The sequence below is a fragment of the Ambystoma mexicanum genome, chromosome 4q (assembly GCF_040938575.1).
Source record: "Ambystoma mexicanum isolate Mex_15411 chromosome 4q, UKY_AmexF1_1, whole genome shotgun sequence".
Classification (NCBI taxonomy): Eukaryota; Metazoa; Chordata; class Amphibia; order Caudata; family Ambystomatidae; genus Ambystoma; species Ambystoma mexicanum.
In genome coordinates this window covers 1,133,509,562-1,133,524,104 of record NC_090928.1, presented here as the reverse complement: position 1 = coordinate 1,133,524,104, position 14,543 = coordinate 1,133,509,562, and the positions used below count along the sequence as shown (strand labels likewise).

At 49.3% G+C, this 14,543-nt stretch overlaps 1 protein-coding gene across 1 annotated transcript in view; it reads left to right on the top strand.

The window, feature by feature from the left end:
* The window catches only part of WDR43 (WD repeat domain 43), a 489,892-nt gene that overhangs the window by 349,359 nt on the left and 125,990 nt on the right, over window positions 1-14,543 (top strand). The window lies entirely within an intron of this gene.

Sequence of the window (14,543 nt, the reverse complement as noted above, 5' to 3'; positions counted from 1 at the left end):
CGACCACCACATTTCAGACTGCCTCGCTCACAACGCCTCTCGCCAGACCATCTGCAGATCCAGAATCATGAGATGGAAGCGCTTCTGGGAAAGGACGCCATAGAAACCATCCCGGTTCTTCAGGTAAACAAGGCTATTTATTGAGTGTACTTCCTTGTACCCAAAAAGGACCTCACCATGCACCCTGTACTAGACCTGCGCCCAGCGAACAAATTTATAAAACCTCAGAAGTTTCGTATGGTAACGCTATAGGAATTGACCCCACTGTTGAAACCGGGGGACCACATTGCAACATTGGACATGAAAGATGCATACTTTAATATTTCTGTTGCCAGCGCACAGGAAATATCTAAGGTTCGTGATAGAGGACAGGCATTACCAATTGAAGGTGCTCCCTTTTGGCATCGCCTCGGCGCCAAAGGTGTTTACAAAGGTCCTGGCATTAGTTGCAGCACACCTGCGCTGATTATCCATCCCTGTTTACCCTTACCTCGACAACTGGCTCTTAACAGTTGACTCTTATGGCACATGCTTTTTGAACACCCAGAAGACCGTAGACCACCTGTTCAGTCTGGGATTCTCTCAACGAGAAAAAGTCCAATCTAGTCCCCAGTCAAGTAAAACAATTTCGAGGGGATTGGGTCCTCTGACGTATTCCATATCTGACAGTAATCACCACAGCTGTGCGGCTGTGATTACTGTCATAGATATGGAATACGTCGTCGGACCATCCCATCGAAAGAATGTTACCAGGTAAGAGTAACTTGTTCTTCTGGGGGCTCTTCCCCTCCAACGAGAGGGTTCAGAACATGCTTTTTCAGATCCCTCAATATGTAGCCAGTCGGGAGGTTGACAGTACGCAAGGCCATGCGCTTGCTAGGTATGATGGCGTCATGCATATGCTTGCTTCCCCACTTGCACCTGCGCATGCGTCCCATGTAAGAGTGGCTCAACAGCCAGTGGTGTCAGGCCAGTGGACAATGGGAAGATCTGGTAGTTGTATCGCCAGCCCTCGTTCTCTCTCTGCAGTGGTGGTCGAGGGAAAACCTCTTGACAGTGAAGTCCTTTACCACTGCCGCAGTGGAAGCTACTCTCACGACGGACTCATCTCTCACGGGGTGGGGCTCATCTGCTTCAGCAGACAGTGCATGGAGTGTGGTCCACACAAGTGGCATCCAACCATATAAATCTGCTAGCGCTGTTAGCAGTGTTCAAGGCACTGAAAGCCTTTCAGGCGCAACTACAAGGATAGACAGTTCAGTCCTGGTTCTGACAGACAGCACCACAGCCATGTATTACCTGAACAAACAAGGGGGCACACACTCTCCAGGGCTATCCAAGCTGTCCAAAAACATTTGGATGTGGGCTCTCAAACATAAGTTGTTTCTGTTGTCCCAACACGTTCCAGGGGAACTCCATCTTCTGGCAGATGTGCTCAGCAGAGATTTCCCACTGCCTGTAGAATACGAATGGCGTCTGCACGAAAACAGTTTCCAACGTCTTCGGAGACTGGGGCTTCCCAGAGATCGACCTGTTCGGAACTCAGGAGAACGCCCAATGCCAAGACTACAGGTACCCCCAGAACTGCTCCAAGGGGAACGGACTCTGGATAACATGGTCAGGGAAATTTTGTTTACGCTCCAACCCCCCTACTCAACATTGTGCACAAGATGCACCAGGAACCAGTCACCATGATATTGGTAGCCCCCATGTGGGCCCGCCAACCCTGGTTCGCTCATATAATTGAAATGTCCCTCTCCCCACCAGTAAAACTACCCTGCCCATACAACATGTTGTCTCAGGACAGGGGGGGAGACCCTACGCCCATGCCCACAAACTCTGAATTTAGAAGCCTGGGTCCTGAGGTCACAGTTTGGACACCTTCAGCTCCCTCAGAGATGCATGGACATTCTCAGGGAAGGTAGGAAACCTAACGCACACTATTGCTATTCCAGTAAATGGAAATGCTTTGTCTTCTGGTGTAATACCAAGGCCGTCGATCCCATCGATTGCTCACCCACTCATATCTTGCTGTACCTAACCCATTTGTTAGACGCAGGACTGGTCTTCTGTTCCCTAAAGGTTCATCTTGCTGCTCTCAAAGCCTACACCACGTCACAACAGAAAGTGACATGGTGGAAAATAGCCGTGATTAAGGCCTTTATGGAAGGGGTTGAGAGAATCCATCCCCCCATTTCTCACCCAGCTCCTGGATGGGATCTAAATGTGGTTTTAACCAGACTCATGGGATCTCCCTTTGAGCAATACATAAAGCAAGTCTAAAAGACTTTACTTATAAAACGGCCTTCTTAGTGGCTATCACTTCTATTAGAAGGGTTAGCGAACTACATGCCCTTTCTGTTCTAGACCGTTTTGTTACAGTCCACAGGGATGAGGTAGTTCTGTGCACTCATCCCAGATTTGCGCCTAAATTCATCTCAAAGTTCCGTGTGAACCAATCGATCGAACTACCCACTTTCTAGCAGAATTCCACTAGCATGGCCGAATGAAGCCTACACACACTAAATGTGCGCAGGGCAGTCATGTTCTATCTAGAAAGAACAAAACCACAGACATTTTTCGTTTGTGTCAGCTGGTAGAGAAGGGGATCCTGTCTCTAAATCGGTTATCTCAAGGTGGATTGTCAATGCATCAAACTTTTACACTCTTACTATATGCGAACTGCCCTTCAAGCCTAGAGAACACTCTACTCGAGGCACTGGGGCTTCCATAGCTTTCATTGCAAATGTTCCCCTAGAGTCCATTTGCAAAGCGGCAACCTAGAGTTCTGTACACACCTTTACAAAACACTATAGCCTAGACACTCATTCTAGATCTGACTCTCAGGTGGGACAAGCAGTACTAAGACCTCTTTTCACTACTGTTCCTTCTCACTACCCACCTCCAACTCCGGGTACTGCTCGCTAGTCTATGCACAGCATGTGATTCTAAGCAGATTAACGAGTATCAGAAGGCATGCATTACTCACCATAATAGCATTTCTGATTGTTTCTGCTTAGATTCACATGCGCCCAGCCTATGGCCCAGCTCGGATGGAAGGGACATAGACATCTTACTACTTTCTCTTTATGTACTCACTCACAATAGCCTTGGGCTCCCTCATGGCAGAACAAATACAATCGAGGGACCTTGGCTCGTGAGGGATTTTGGGCACACTACACGTCACGATAGGGATAGTGTTAAAGACACTTATGCCGATGTCACTTTTTGGTCCCCGGAACACAAGATGCAATACTCTGCGGTTACCACTGGATGTCGGACCATATGTACAGCATGTGAATCTAAGCAGATACGATCATCAGAAATGCTATTATGGTGAGTATTGCATCTCATACCAAAGGTTGGTCTTGCTTACACCTGTAGTCCTAATTGTATGCGGTGGTCCCAAAGTGTACTGCATACAAACTTTGCCTAACAGATCAAAACACAGTCTGAGGTTAGAAGTCTCTATCAGGGAGCCAGGTCAGCTATGTCAATTGAGCAAAGTCTAGGGGAGCTGAAGTTCTTCTTGAAGGCAAGTAAAAAATCTTGCGCTTTTTAAAGATCACCATCCTATCGCGTCACTACGCTTTCTCTCTACTTTACACCATCATTCAACTAGAACACAGCTATACCCCTTATTAATTTGGCTTAGCTTTTCACATACGAATATGACCCCTTGAACACATCCTAATAAAACGCTGCTAGCCGAGCACATTCTGGCCTAGTTGTTGGATAAGGTTTTTGGTAAATCTTCCTGACCTGGTTCAATCCCAGAACCGTTTGCTTTATTAGTGGGAACCTTTTTCCACACTCACATAATCTTTAACTTTTTATGGGTGTCATTTTTAAGACTCTCCTTGGTGTCTTTTTAAAGTTATTCGCTTTAACAACTTATTGGCAATAAGTGCCTGTTGCTGCGTTGCCCTAGCGGTTCCCCTTTTAACTTTCTTGTTCTAACCTTGAGTGAACTACAGTTCCCAACGGTAGAAAGGATCTTTGGTTCCCTTTTTACATTTTATTCTGTGAAGTCAGCACACCCCACCTTATGTGGAGTGCTGGAGAGATACAATGTATCCCCTTTCACACTAAAACTGTAACAATTCTGTTAGTGACAAGCTTACCTTCAGTGGGTGTCCATTTTTACCAAAATGGCCCCTGTGGTCTTTTTACACCATTTTAGTCTTTCCTGTTTCTTCGTTCCCCTGACATCCTGGGCGGGATATTCCTTTGTGTGATTTTTGTCTTTGGCTGGAGTCCCCTGGACTGCCCAGGCTCCAGTCTGTCTGTGAGAGCAGGAAGTGAGGGAGGAGTCAAACTCCCCAGCCCTTTGTCTTAAGCCTTGATTGAATGGGGACAAATACCAATGGGGGGGAGGGGCTAGCGTTCCTGATTGGACAATGCGGGGAGAGAATGCAGAGATTGTGCTGTAATTCCTGATAAATACTGTGAACCTGGAAGCTGAACACATGTCGACCACTGGAACTTACACCGAAGAGGATGACGAAGGAAAAGCGGTGGAAACGATTTCCAGCGACCGGAGAGCCTGCTGTGTAACCAGAGCCTGCTCTAGCCCTTCCAATCGACCTGGGGCCTCCGTAAACGACGACCCCGACCCAGAGCCTGGTGAGACCCACTAGACTCGAGGAGACCTGCATTTTGAACCTTCCCATGTGTTGCTGCGACCTTGAATTGTTGCAATACCCAATACCTTGGGACCTCAAGCCATCGTACGGTGCACGGTATTCCAAATTCTGAATCTCGCTGAAAGTTTGTGGGCATCCTGGTGGATCTCCAGACAAACTAATGGAGTCAAAGTCCCCTCAACAGAGTGCTGGACCTTTGTAACAACGAGAATTTAACTGCCATTTTCTCTTCTGTGCTCCTTGAAAAGGCGCCAACTCCGCAGAACCGCATTCAGCCGCGAGGGAAACTTTGCCAAGACCCTTCTTCATTGATCCCTGCTGCAAGTTCCTTCTAAATTGTTTTCAGTCTCCACGACAAGAATCCACTGACCGGGTATTTGGCTGCAGACCCTGAAGTTCTGCTGCAAAATCTTCAATGCTGAGGTACTGTGTTGGTTTTGGTATCTACTTACCTTAAGCCTGTTCGGATTTCTATGTATCTGTGGGTTGTTTTCTGTGATGGGGAGGTCTCTCATCCAGTGCACCAAGTCCCACCACTAGAATCCTGCTAGGGTGTCTTCTGCGAAGCCATTGGACCTTCTTCTAACTCTAAAGTGAAGTACTCACCTGTTTGCCCAGTTTTCCTAAGGAACTCTGGCATTGCTACTAAAGAACCTATTGGGACACTACCTGTTGGTCACTAGTCCTAGTGACCCGCTTTCTTCCACTGAGAACACTCATGCTCCAAGAATAAGGGAAAGACTTTCAAGGGATTGGGCCTTTTGCCTAGAAAAGAAAAGTGTGTAAAAGGCACTTACTTATATTTATTGTTATTGCGATTTTGCGAAAAAAAAGTAAAATACAGCAAGAGTACCGGTAAAGATCAAATAACCAACAGTATATGGAGAAAAATTCCCTCTCCCCCTCTGCCCCCCGATTCTCAGAAGCGTTGTCCACAAAGTCCTGTCGTCCCCCCATAAAGAAGGGTTGACAGCTAAAAGAGGTGGCGCCCCAGACTCCCGCTCGAGAGTGGGCGATGCCTTTGGCGACCATTAGACTGTTCCTGGGTCAGTGTCTTCTTGAGGTAGCACAATGCCAAGTAACTCAATGCTTTTAGGGAGCCAAACTCCGTGCATTTTCTTTCAGGTAGTTCAACAAAGGGGTGCAGTCGGACAAAAATTTCCTGTGGTGGCCCTGCAGGGAGAATGAGAGCCATTCCATGGCTACAATCGACCACAATTTTGTAACCCATTCATGTTCACGAGGAGGATCAAGGGATCGCCATTTACTTGCTATCATCAATGCTGTAGCCATCATAGTGACGTACACTATGCGTCCCGCTTTCGTGGAGATAACAAAGGGTTTGACATAGACCTAACATAGAAAGGCCCGTATTACCGCTCAGCTTAAGCCCCACTACCCGTTCTATAGCCCGATGGATAACATCCCAGAAATTGGCCAGCCGCGAACAGTCCTACCATATGTGGGCCCAGGTGCCCCGTTCTCCACAGTTCCTCCAACATAGTGGGGATGAACGTCTACCTATTTTATTGAGTTGGACAGGGGTAAGATGCCACTGGTGGACCAACTTCATCCACATCTCTCGGGTCTGGATGGACTTAGTCAGTTTTGGAATTTGTTTCCAAAGTTCCCGCCATTCCTCCTCACCTATTGCTACACCCGTGGCTTTCTCCCATTTCCCCATATATGCTCTGCGTGGGGGATCCTCCCCCAATTTAATAGCTTTATAGATAGATGCCATGAGACCCTTTCTCCCCCGTGTGTCCAAGTATTTTTCGAAGGGGGTCAAGGGGCGTGCACTTGCCTGCTTTTGGGTCGGATGGGACAACCAGTGCCTCAACTGTATATACCCATATCTGTGGGTTTCCCGTAGCTCAAATTCAGATTTGGATTGTTCGAAGACCTTAATCTTGTCCCCCTCATACATGTCCCGAAGCATTCTACAGCCCCCATCATACCAGTCTGCATGTGCCATGGTTTTATACCCCGGTGAAAATTGAGGGTTGTCGTGGAGAGGTGTGTAGGGGGAAGGGAAGGTAGTGACATGTGCCCTCTCAATCGCTGCATCCCATGCCTCCCCCACCGTTGAGGTAATCCGACTTCTATACATCTGGGGGGATCTATCCGCCTTCGGGAGCCAAAACGCTCCCTCTAGGGCCCTGGCTACCAATGCTCTATCCATCGGTCTCCACGGCTTATCTCGGTCATCCCTTTGCCAATCCCGAAGGATCCTCATCTGCGCTGCCAAGTAGTAAGCCCTAAAGTCAGGCTCCCCCATGCCCCTCGCTACTAGTGAGGGTTTGCATAAGAGCTACCGCCACCCTGGGTCTCCTACGGGACCAAAGAAATGGGCCAGTCACAGCCTGGAGGGCCTTGAAAAAGGACGTAGGTATCGCCACCGGCAAAGCGGCAAAGAAATACAATAACCGCGACCATCACTCACACCTCCACAAGCAAACATCACACACCTCACATCAAATGTGCCCTCCTCAATGTCCGATCACTCCCAGCTCATGCCTCTGATATCCATGACATTATAACCAGTAATAACATTGACCTGCTAGCCATTACCGAAACATGGTTACACGAAGCATCAGGCCCTGCCGTTACACTTGCGCTACCACCGGGCTTCTCCATACTCAGACAAGATAGGCCAGATCGAATAGGAGGCGGAGTAGCCCTCATCTACAAAGAGAACCTACAGCTCCGACCTATCAGTCACCCCTCGACTAACAACTCTGACCTCTTATCGGCCAAACTCACATTGTCTCCCAACAGCACCATCAACATCCACCTACTATACCGCCCCCAGGCAATTCCCCAGACTCCCAGGACAACATCTTGCACATCCTTAGCAACAATATCAAAAGCTCCACCAAAACCATTTTACTAGGGGACCTCAACCTCGGATTTAATGATCCCAAGGACAAATCTGCAGCCACTCTCACCAAGGAACTCAATGACCTGGGCTTCATCCAAAAAGTAGAAAGTCCTACTCACATCAAAGGCCGCATACTTGACTGGATCGCAGACCATAACTGCCTCTCCACTATCACCTCCAACTCCTCACTGCCTTGGACTGACCACAACTGCATAGAGTTCTCTATTCCTATCACCAAGAACCTTAAGACCCTGACCCCTGCCAGCGCTGCACAAGTCAGAAGCAAAAAAAAACTCACAGAGGAGAACCTACGCCCATACCTCAGTACCCCAGTGCTAGCCCCCCCATTCGCTAGCGATCCCAATATCCTAGCCGACATATACAAAGATGTCCTCACCAAAGCCATCAATGAAATAGCGCCACTTGAATGGAAAAAAGATAAGAAATCCTTACACTCCAACTCCTGGTTTACCGAAGAATTGCACTCAATGCGATCCCACAAAAGAGCAGCTCTAAAAAACTGGCAATCTGACCCCTGCACCAATACCAAAAACATATTCAATTTAATCTCCCACCAATACAAGAGAGCTATCTCCAATGCCAAAGCCAATACCTTCAACACTCGCATCGCCAATGCCAAGTCACACTCCAAAGAGATTTTCGCAATCTTTAATGAGCTCATCTCCCCCCCTAATACTCCAGATGAAATAATCAAAGATGAAGCGTGGTGTTCCAGCATTCAAGCTGCCATGCTTCACAAAATTGACCTTCTCCAAAGGAAAATTAAAGACCACTGCAAAACACTTCCTCACCAGACAGGAACCAAACCGACCAACACACCACCCACCTCCTCCAAGCCCACCATACCTGACTTCTCCTTCAGAGATGTCACTGAAACAGAAGTTATCAACCTTCTAATAAACCTCAAACCCTCCCCATGCAAAGGCGACATCTGCCCACCTAAACTAGTCAAAGACTGCGCAGACTGCCTTGCGCCGCTCCTCACGGCATTTATCAATGCGTCCTTCAAAACAGGCATCATCCCAGCCAACCTCAAAGAGGCTTGGGTCCGGCCTCTCCTAAAAAAACCGACTCTTGACCCCTCACAACCCAACAACTATAGACCTATAACCACTGTGCCATTCTTGCTGAAATTACTGGACAAAGCCGCACACTGCCAAATCCAACACTTTCTGGAAACCCACTCCATCCTCGGGACGAGACAATCGGGTTTCCGGAAAGGACATGGCACAGAAACAGCCCTGGTAGACCTGAAGAGTCAGATCACCCAAATCATGGACAAAGGCAAGCCGGCTCTTCTGCTTCTTCTAGATCTCTCAGCCGCGTTTGATCTGGTTGATCACAAGATTCTCACCTCCCACCTCACGCACTCAGCAAACTTCTCTAAAAAAGCAGCTGCCTGGATCACTTCCTTCCTCGAAGGTAGGGCTATGAAAGTCTTCTCGGACATCGCTAACGCCACACCCACAACAATCCATTGCGGGGTCCCTCAAGGTTCCTGCACTGCACCCACACTCTATAACTTGTTCACCAAGCCCCTCTTTGACAAACTTGACTCATACGGCATCACCTACACGAACTACGCGGACGACACTCAAGTACTTCTACCCCTCTCAGGCTCATACAACGAAGACGCAAAGGCACTCCACACCATCTACTCCATCATCAAGGCATGGATGGCAATTAATGGCCTCTGCCTCAATGGTGACAAGACCGAAATCTTGATACTAGGCCAACAGCACACCTTAGACAAACTGGACAAACTGTACACTAACTTCTCAATTGACAACTCCATCATTCCCGTGTCCACAGCCGTCAAGACACTGGGAGTATACCTCGACTCCTCACTATCCATGACCAGACAAGTCAGCGCTATCACTTCCGCATCCGCGCACACCACCAAACTTATAAACGCCATCAAGCCCTACCTCTCTAAACCTAACCGCCTCTCCATAGCGAGGGCAACCATAGGAGCCAAACTGGACTACTGCAATGCTCTCCTAGCAGGCACATCAGCCAAAAACATAAATAGACTACAAATCACACAGAACAACGCTCTCCGGGCCGCTCTTAGTATCCCAAGAAGAGAGCATATCACCCAGGCCAGGCTCTCAGCCCAATGGCTCTCAGTCAAAGAACGGATCACCCTCAAAATCCTCACCCTCACTCACAAATGCCTCTCCTTCTCCGCCCCGTCCTATCTTTCTGATACCATCCTCAAACCTTCCTCCACACGCCCCACCAGGACGCAATACGCTAACCTACTCTGCACCCCACGCATCAAAAAAGCCAAAGCCGGAGGTCTTGGTTTTCCCTACATTGCAGCACAGACATGGAACGCTCTCCCCTCAGACATCCGAACGGAAAACTCACTTCCCATCTTTCGCAGGAAACTGAAAACCGCGTTCCTTGCTAAATAACTAGCAAATTTCTGGAAGCCATGTAAATATACTGCCTTGCTATTGTATATATTTCCTCTGTAATTTATGTGTTGATTGTAACTACGGTCTCCTTTGCAACTAAGATGTCTGTAACAAGCGCCACGATGCCTCTGGGCTGATGTGCGCTCAACAAATTTTAAATAAATAAATAAATAAACCGCGGTAGTACAGCCCTTTTTAAGCACATTGATGCATCCCATCCACGAGATACGCAGCGGGCCCCAATCGATCAACTTGGACTTAATTCTCTCCAGTAATGGGAGGTAGTTCGCCCGATAGAGCTCCTCCACCGTCCTAGTAAGGTGGATCCCCAAATATCGAAGCCCCCCTTTCGACCACCTGAATGCGTAATCTCTTTTAATACTTTGTTCCACGGTTTTCTGTAAGTTCAGGCCTAGAATCTCCGACTTGCTAGTGTTCACCTTCAACCCCGCCACTCGCCCAAAGCGGTCTATTACCTCCTGAAGGGCTGACGGGGATGTCTCCGGGCTAGTCAGCATAAGCAAGAGATCGTCCGCAAACGCGGCCACCTTATGGATTCGTCCCCCAAAGACTATGCCCTCTATCCCCTAGTCCTCCCTTATCGCTTCTTGGAAGGGTTCTAGATGAAGTGCCTAGAGTAACGGAGATAGGGGGCAGCCCTGTTTGGTACCCCGTCCAATTTGCACCGACTCCGAGAGCTGACCATTGATCGAAAATCGAATGGATGGATTACGATAAGCTGTTTTAACGCGTCAGAAATTTGGGGCCGAACCCCATTTTAATCATAGTGGCAAATGAGAAGCTCCACTCTAAGCGATCAAAGGCCTTCTCCGAATCAACCGCAAGGAGGTGGTCAGGGGCCCCCTTAATTTGCGATTTCTCCACCAGATGGAGCACTCTTCAAATATTATCCGCGGTCTGCCGTCCTCTTATGAAGCCGGCTTGGTCATTTCGTATTAGCCTGGGCATAAGGGAGTCCAATCTGGATGCCAAGACCTTCATGTAGATCTTCGCGTCCGTTCATGAGTGCTATCCGCCGGTAGGAACCACACTCCTCTGGATCTTTACCCTGCTTATATATGAGGGACACTCTGGCCTCCTCCATGGAACTCGGGAGGATCCCACTTGACCCAACGTGATTGAAGAGCTTAGTGAGGTGGGGAACTAAGACTTCTTTATGGTTCTTAAAGAATTCAACCATGAAACCATCTGGGCCCGGGGATTTGTTAAGGGAGAGTGTTGATATTGCCCTCCTAACCTCATCAGCAGTTATGTCCCCCTCAAGAAGTTCCCTCTCCTCCCTCAAATTGACGGGAGATCCACCCTATCCAAATAAGCCTTCTGTAGTGCGGGGTCAAGGTCGCTTGAGGCATATAAAGTGGTATAAAATTGGCGGAACTCCCTTGCTATTGCTTCGTTGTCCGTGAACCTCTGGCCCTCTTTTCCCTTAATAGCAACGATCGTCCTGTGTCGTTCACTCTTCCGTAACATATGGGAAAGCAACTTATCGGCCCTATTGGCCTTAACATAGTGCATTTGACGCAGGCGTAGTAAGTTGCGTTCGGCCGCCCTAGTCTGAATGAGGTTTAGTTGACCTCTTAACATACGGACTCCTTTAGCGGCAGATGGTGTATGCTTTATAGCTAGATTTGCCATCGCCTCCTTAAGTTTCGCACCAACATTCTCCTCCTCCAGCCTCAACTCTCTCTCTCCTGCTCTTTATTGCCACGATTTTCCCCCTTATCGTAGCCTTAAGTGCATCCCACCATACCTGAGATGTATCCCCCCAGATGTTCTTCTCCACATATTCCCCTAAGTCTCAATCCATCTCCCGGAGCAAAACCGGGTCCTTAAATAAACAAGCCCAGAGGTCCCCGTGGTCTACGAAGAGTTCCTTTCATAGGGGCATGGTCTGATAGTGCAATGGGTCCTAGGAAGAGGTCTGTAACAGTACCTAAGAGACGGGCCGAGACCCAAATATAATCGATGCGCGAATGAGTTCTATGAACGTGGGAATAAAAGGTATACCCCTTGTCTGCACCTTGTTTCTCTCCAGGCGTTGACTAGGGCCAAGTCTTGGATACTCTTTTTGAGATCCCCGGAAGGTCCACCCACCGAGTCCCATACCTTCCTACTCCTATCTCTAGATGGATCCCATGCAAGGTTAAAATCTCCAGTCAGGACTATACGCCCTTTGGCAAAGTTCCGTAGTCGGGAAATGGATTTCTGAAGGAGAGTGTTCTGGCCAGTATTGGGTGCATAGACCGTAGCAATTGTATAGATCTCTCCCCAGCTTCTAGTAGCAACGCTAGATATCTCCCCTGGTTGTCCTTCTGTGTGGAAGTAACCAACAAATCCAGCTTATCCCTCAGGGCCAGGACCACCCCTCCCTTCTTGCATGTCTGAGTGGCCTGATAGAGCCTGCTATATCCCCAAAATCTAATCCTCCACTGATCCCGCGTCTCGATATGAGTTTCCTGCAAGGCGACTACATGTAGATTCTCTTTACGTATGTAAAGCTCTACCTTTTTCCTTTTCACAGGAGAATTGAGACCGTTTACATTCAACGATAAAATCCTCAGGGAGCCCATCCTAAAGCAAGATCCAGTCCAGCCATAATAGTTCCACTATGCTGATCTGATCTCTCCCCTTAAGGTGTCAGGATTCATTGTGTGAACTCACGGGCAAAAGAGCCTGCTCCCCCTCCTTGCTTCCAAGAAATCCCTCCCCCTCCCAGACCCCATCCGGGCGGGAACGACTGGCACTCTGCCCCCCTCGTGATGCACCACAAGAGCCGATCCCCTTAGCCGACCCGGACACTTTCAACGCTGGGAAACCCTCTCCCATTCCAAGACTCGCTGCCATTCCCCGCATCTACCCCGCCCCTTGCACAACACACTCAAATAACTCAACCCATTATGAACAGCTGTCAATAGTGCCCTCCCCGGGTTTAAGACGTATACCAAACTCCACCAAGGTAAGAAGATTCATGTTGCTGTCTGCGAACCCCCCACTTCCATCGCAGGGTCGCTGAGCGCTGGATGAGGGCTTAGTACGATCCTGGTTTATAGGTCTCTTGCAAGCTCTCCTGCGCTTGGCTGTAGACCATTCCCAGGGTTTCCGATTTGCGGTCGGTTCGTTGGCACCCCCAACCGGAGACTGGATGTGCTCATCTAGGCCCAGCAAAGACATCCCTTGTTCACAGGTCGTGATCCTATGATGTGAGCACCGCAACGTAAAAAGCAAACCAAAGGGGTGGGCCCATCTATACCGTATTTGTTGCGATCTAAAGAATGACAAGACCGGACCCATCCACCGCCTCTTAATTAGGGTGCTCCTCGCCAGGTCCTGGTACAGAGAAATTTCCTGATCATTGTAGGTAATGCAGGTTGCCCGTCTCGCTCTTTCCATAACCTTTTCCTTCAGTGCATAACTATGAAAGGCAACCAGAACATCCTGCGGGCGGGAGCCCGGTTCGGCCATCCGCGGTCCTACCCTGTGGACCCTATCGAATAGCATTTCAGGAGTTGGACCAGGACCCAGCAAGTCAACAAATATAACCTTCAGGAACGAGCCTAACTGCTGGTCCTGGACTTCTTCCGGCAGTGATTTCACCCAAATATTCGCCCTACGGGACCCGTTTTCCAGATCCTCTGCCATTAATTCCAAGTTCTGTGTAGCCACAGCCAAGGACTCTAGCAGGTTATCCACCTGTCTGGCCTCCTCCGTCAGTTCCTGTATGGCCCACTCATTAGTGTCCACACGTTCCTCGATTTTATTTACCTCTCTTTTAAGGTCTCGAAGGTTATCAGCTAAATCATCGCGTAGCTTGTCCATTTGTTGTTGTCCCGCCGTTGTAATTTTCTCGACCAACTCCCCCATAAATCTTGTAAGCATCGCCTGGGTAATTGGGCCATTTTGGTCTTCGCTGGGGGTCGCGATGTCGCTCTCCGAACAGTCCTTGGCTGTCTGTGGGTCCTCAGTCGCGTCATCCTCTCTGGACCAGAGCCTCGCAAGCGGGCCCTCTGACTTTTTGGGGGTCTTCCCTTAGTGCACAGTCTTTATTTTTGTTTCGCAACATGGCTAGTAATGGCGCCGGCCCCCCTCCCGCCCCCAAAAACGGACTCGAAGGGGGTAGCAACAGACCCCAAGCAAAAAGGTCCCAATCAGGCAGGCAGCGCCCACTGAGATCTTACCCAGCAGGATCTCCCAGACAGTGTGCAGGGCCACTCCAAGCTAGCTACTATGCCCTCTCTGGCGGCCTGCAGGCAAACGTCCTTAATCCCGGATTGGTGATCTCCAGCAGGCCGGGTCCAAATAGCGCGCCAGGTGCGCCACTTCACTCCCGTCGCCAGCGCAGCACCACACACACCGGCGTCCCGCTCTAGGTGGTGATCACCAAATGCGCCAGTTCAGGCCCACCGACACCCGCGCTCCACTGGGGCCTCCTCACCCCTTTAGGCCTGGGGGGAGTCACCCCTCCCAGCAGTCTTGCGGCACATCGGGCGGATGCCCTCCTCTCCTCTCCGACTGGGACCACCGTTCCTCAGCGCACGCTGCAAAAACCTCAGG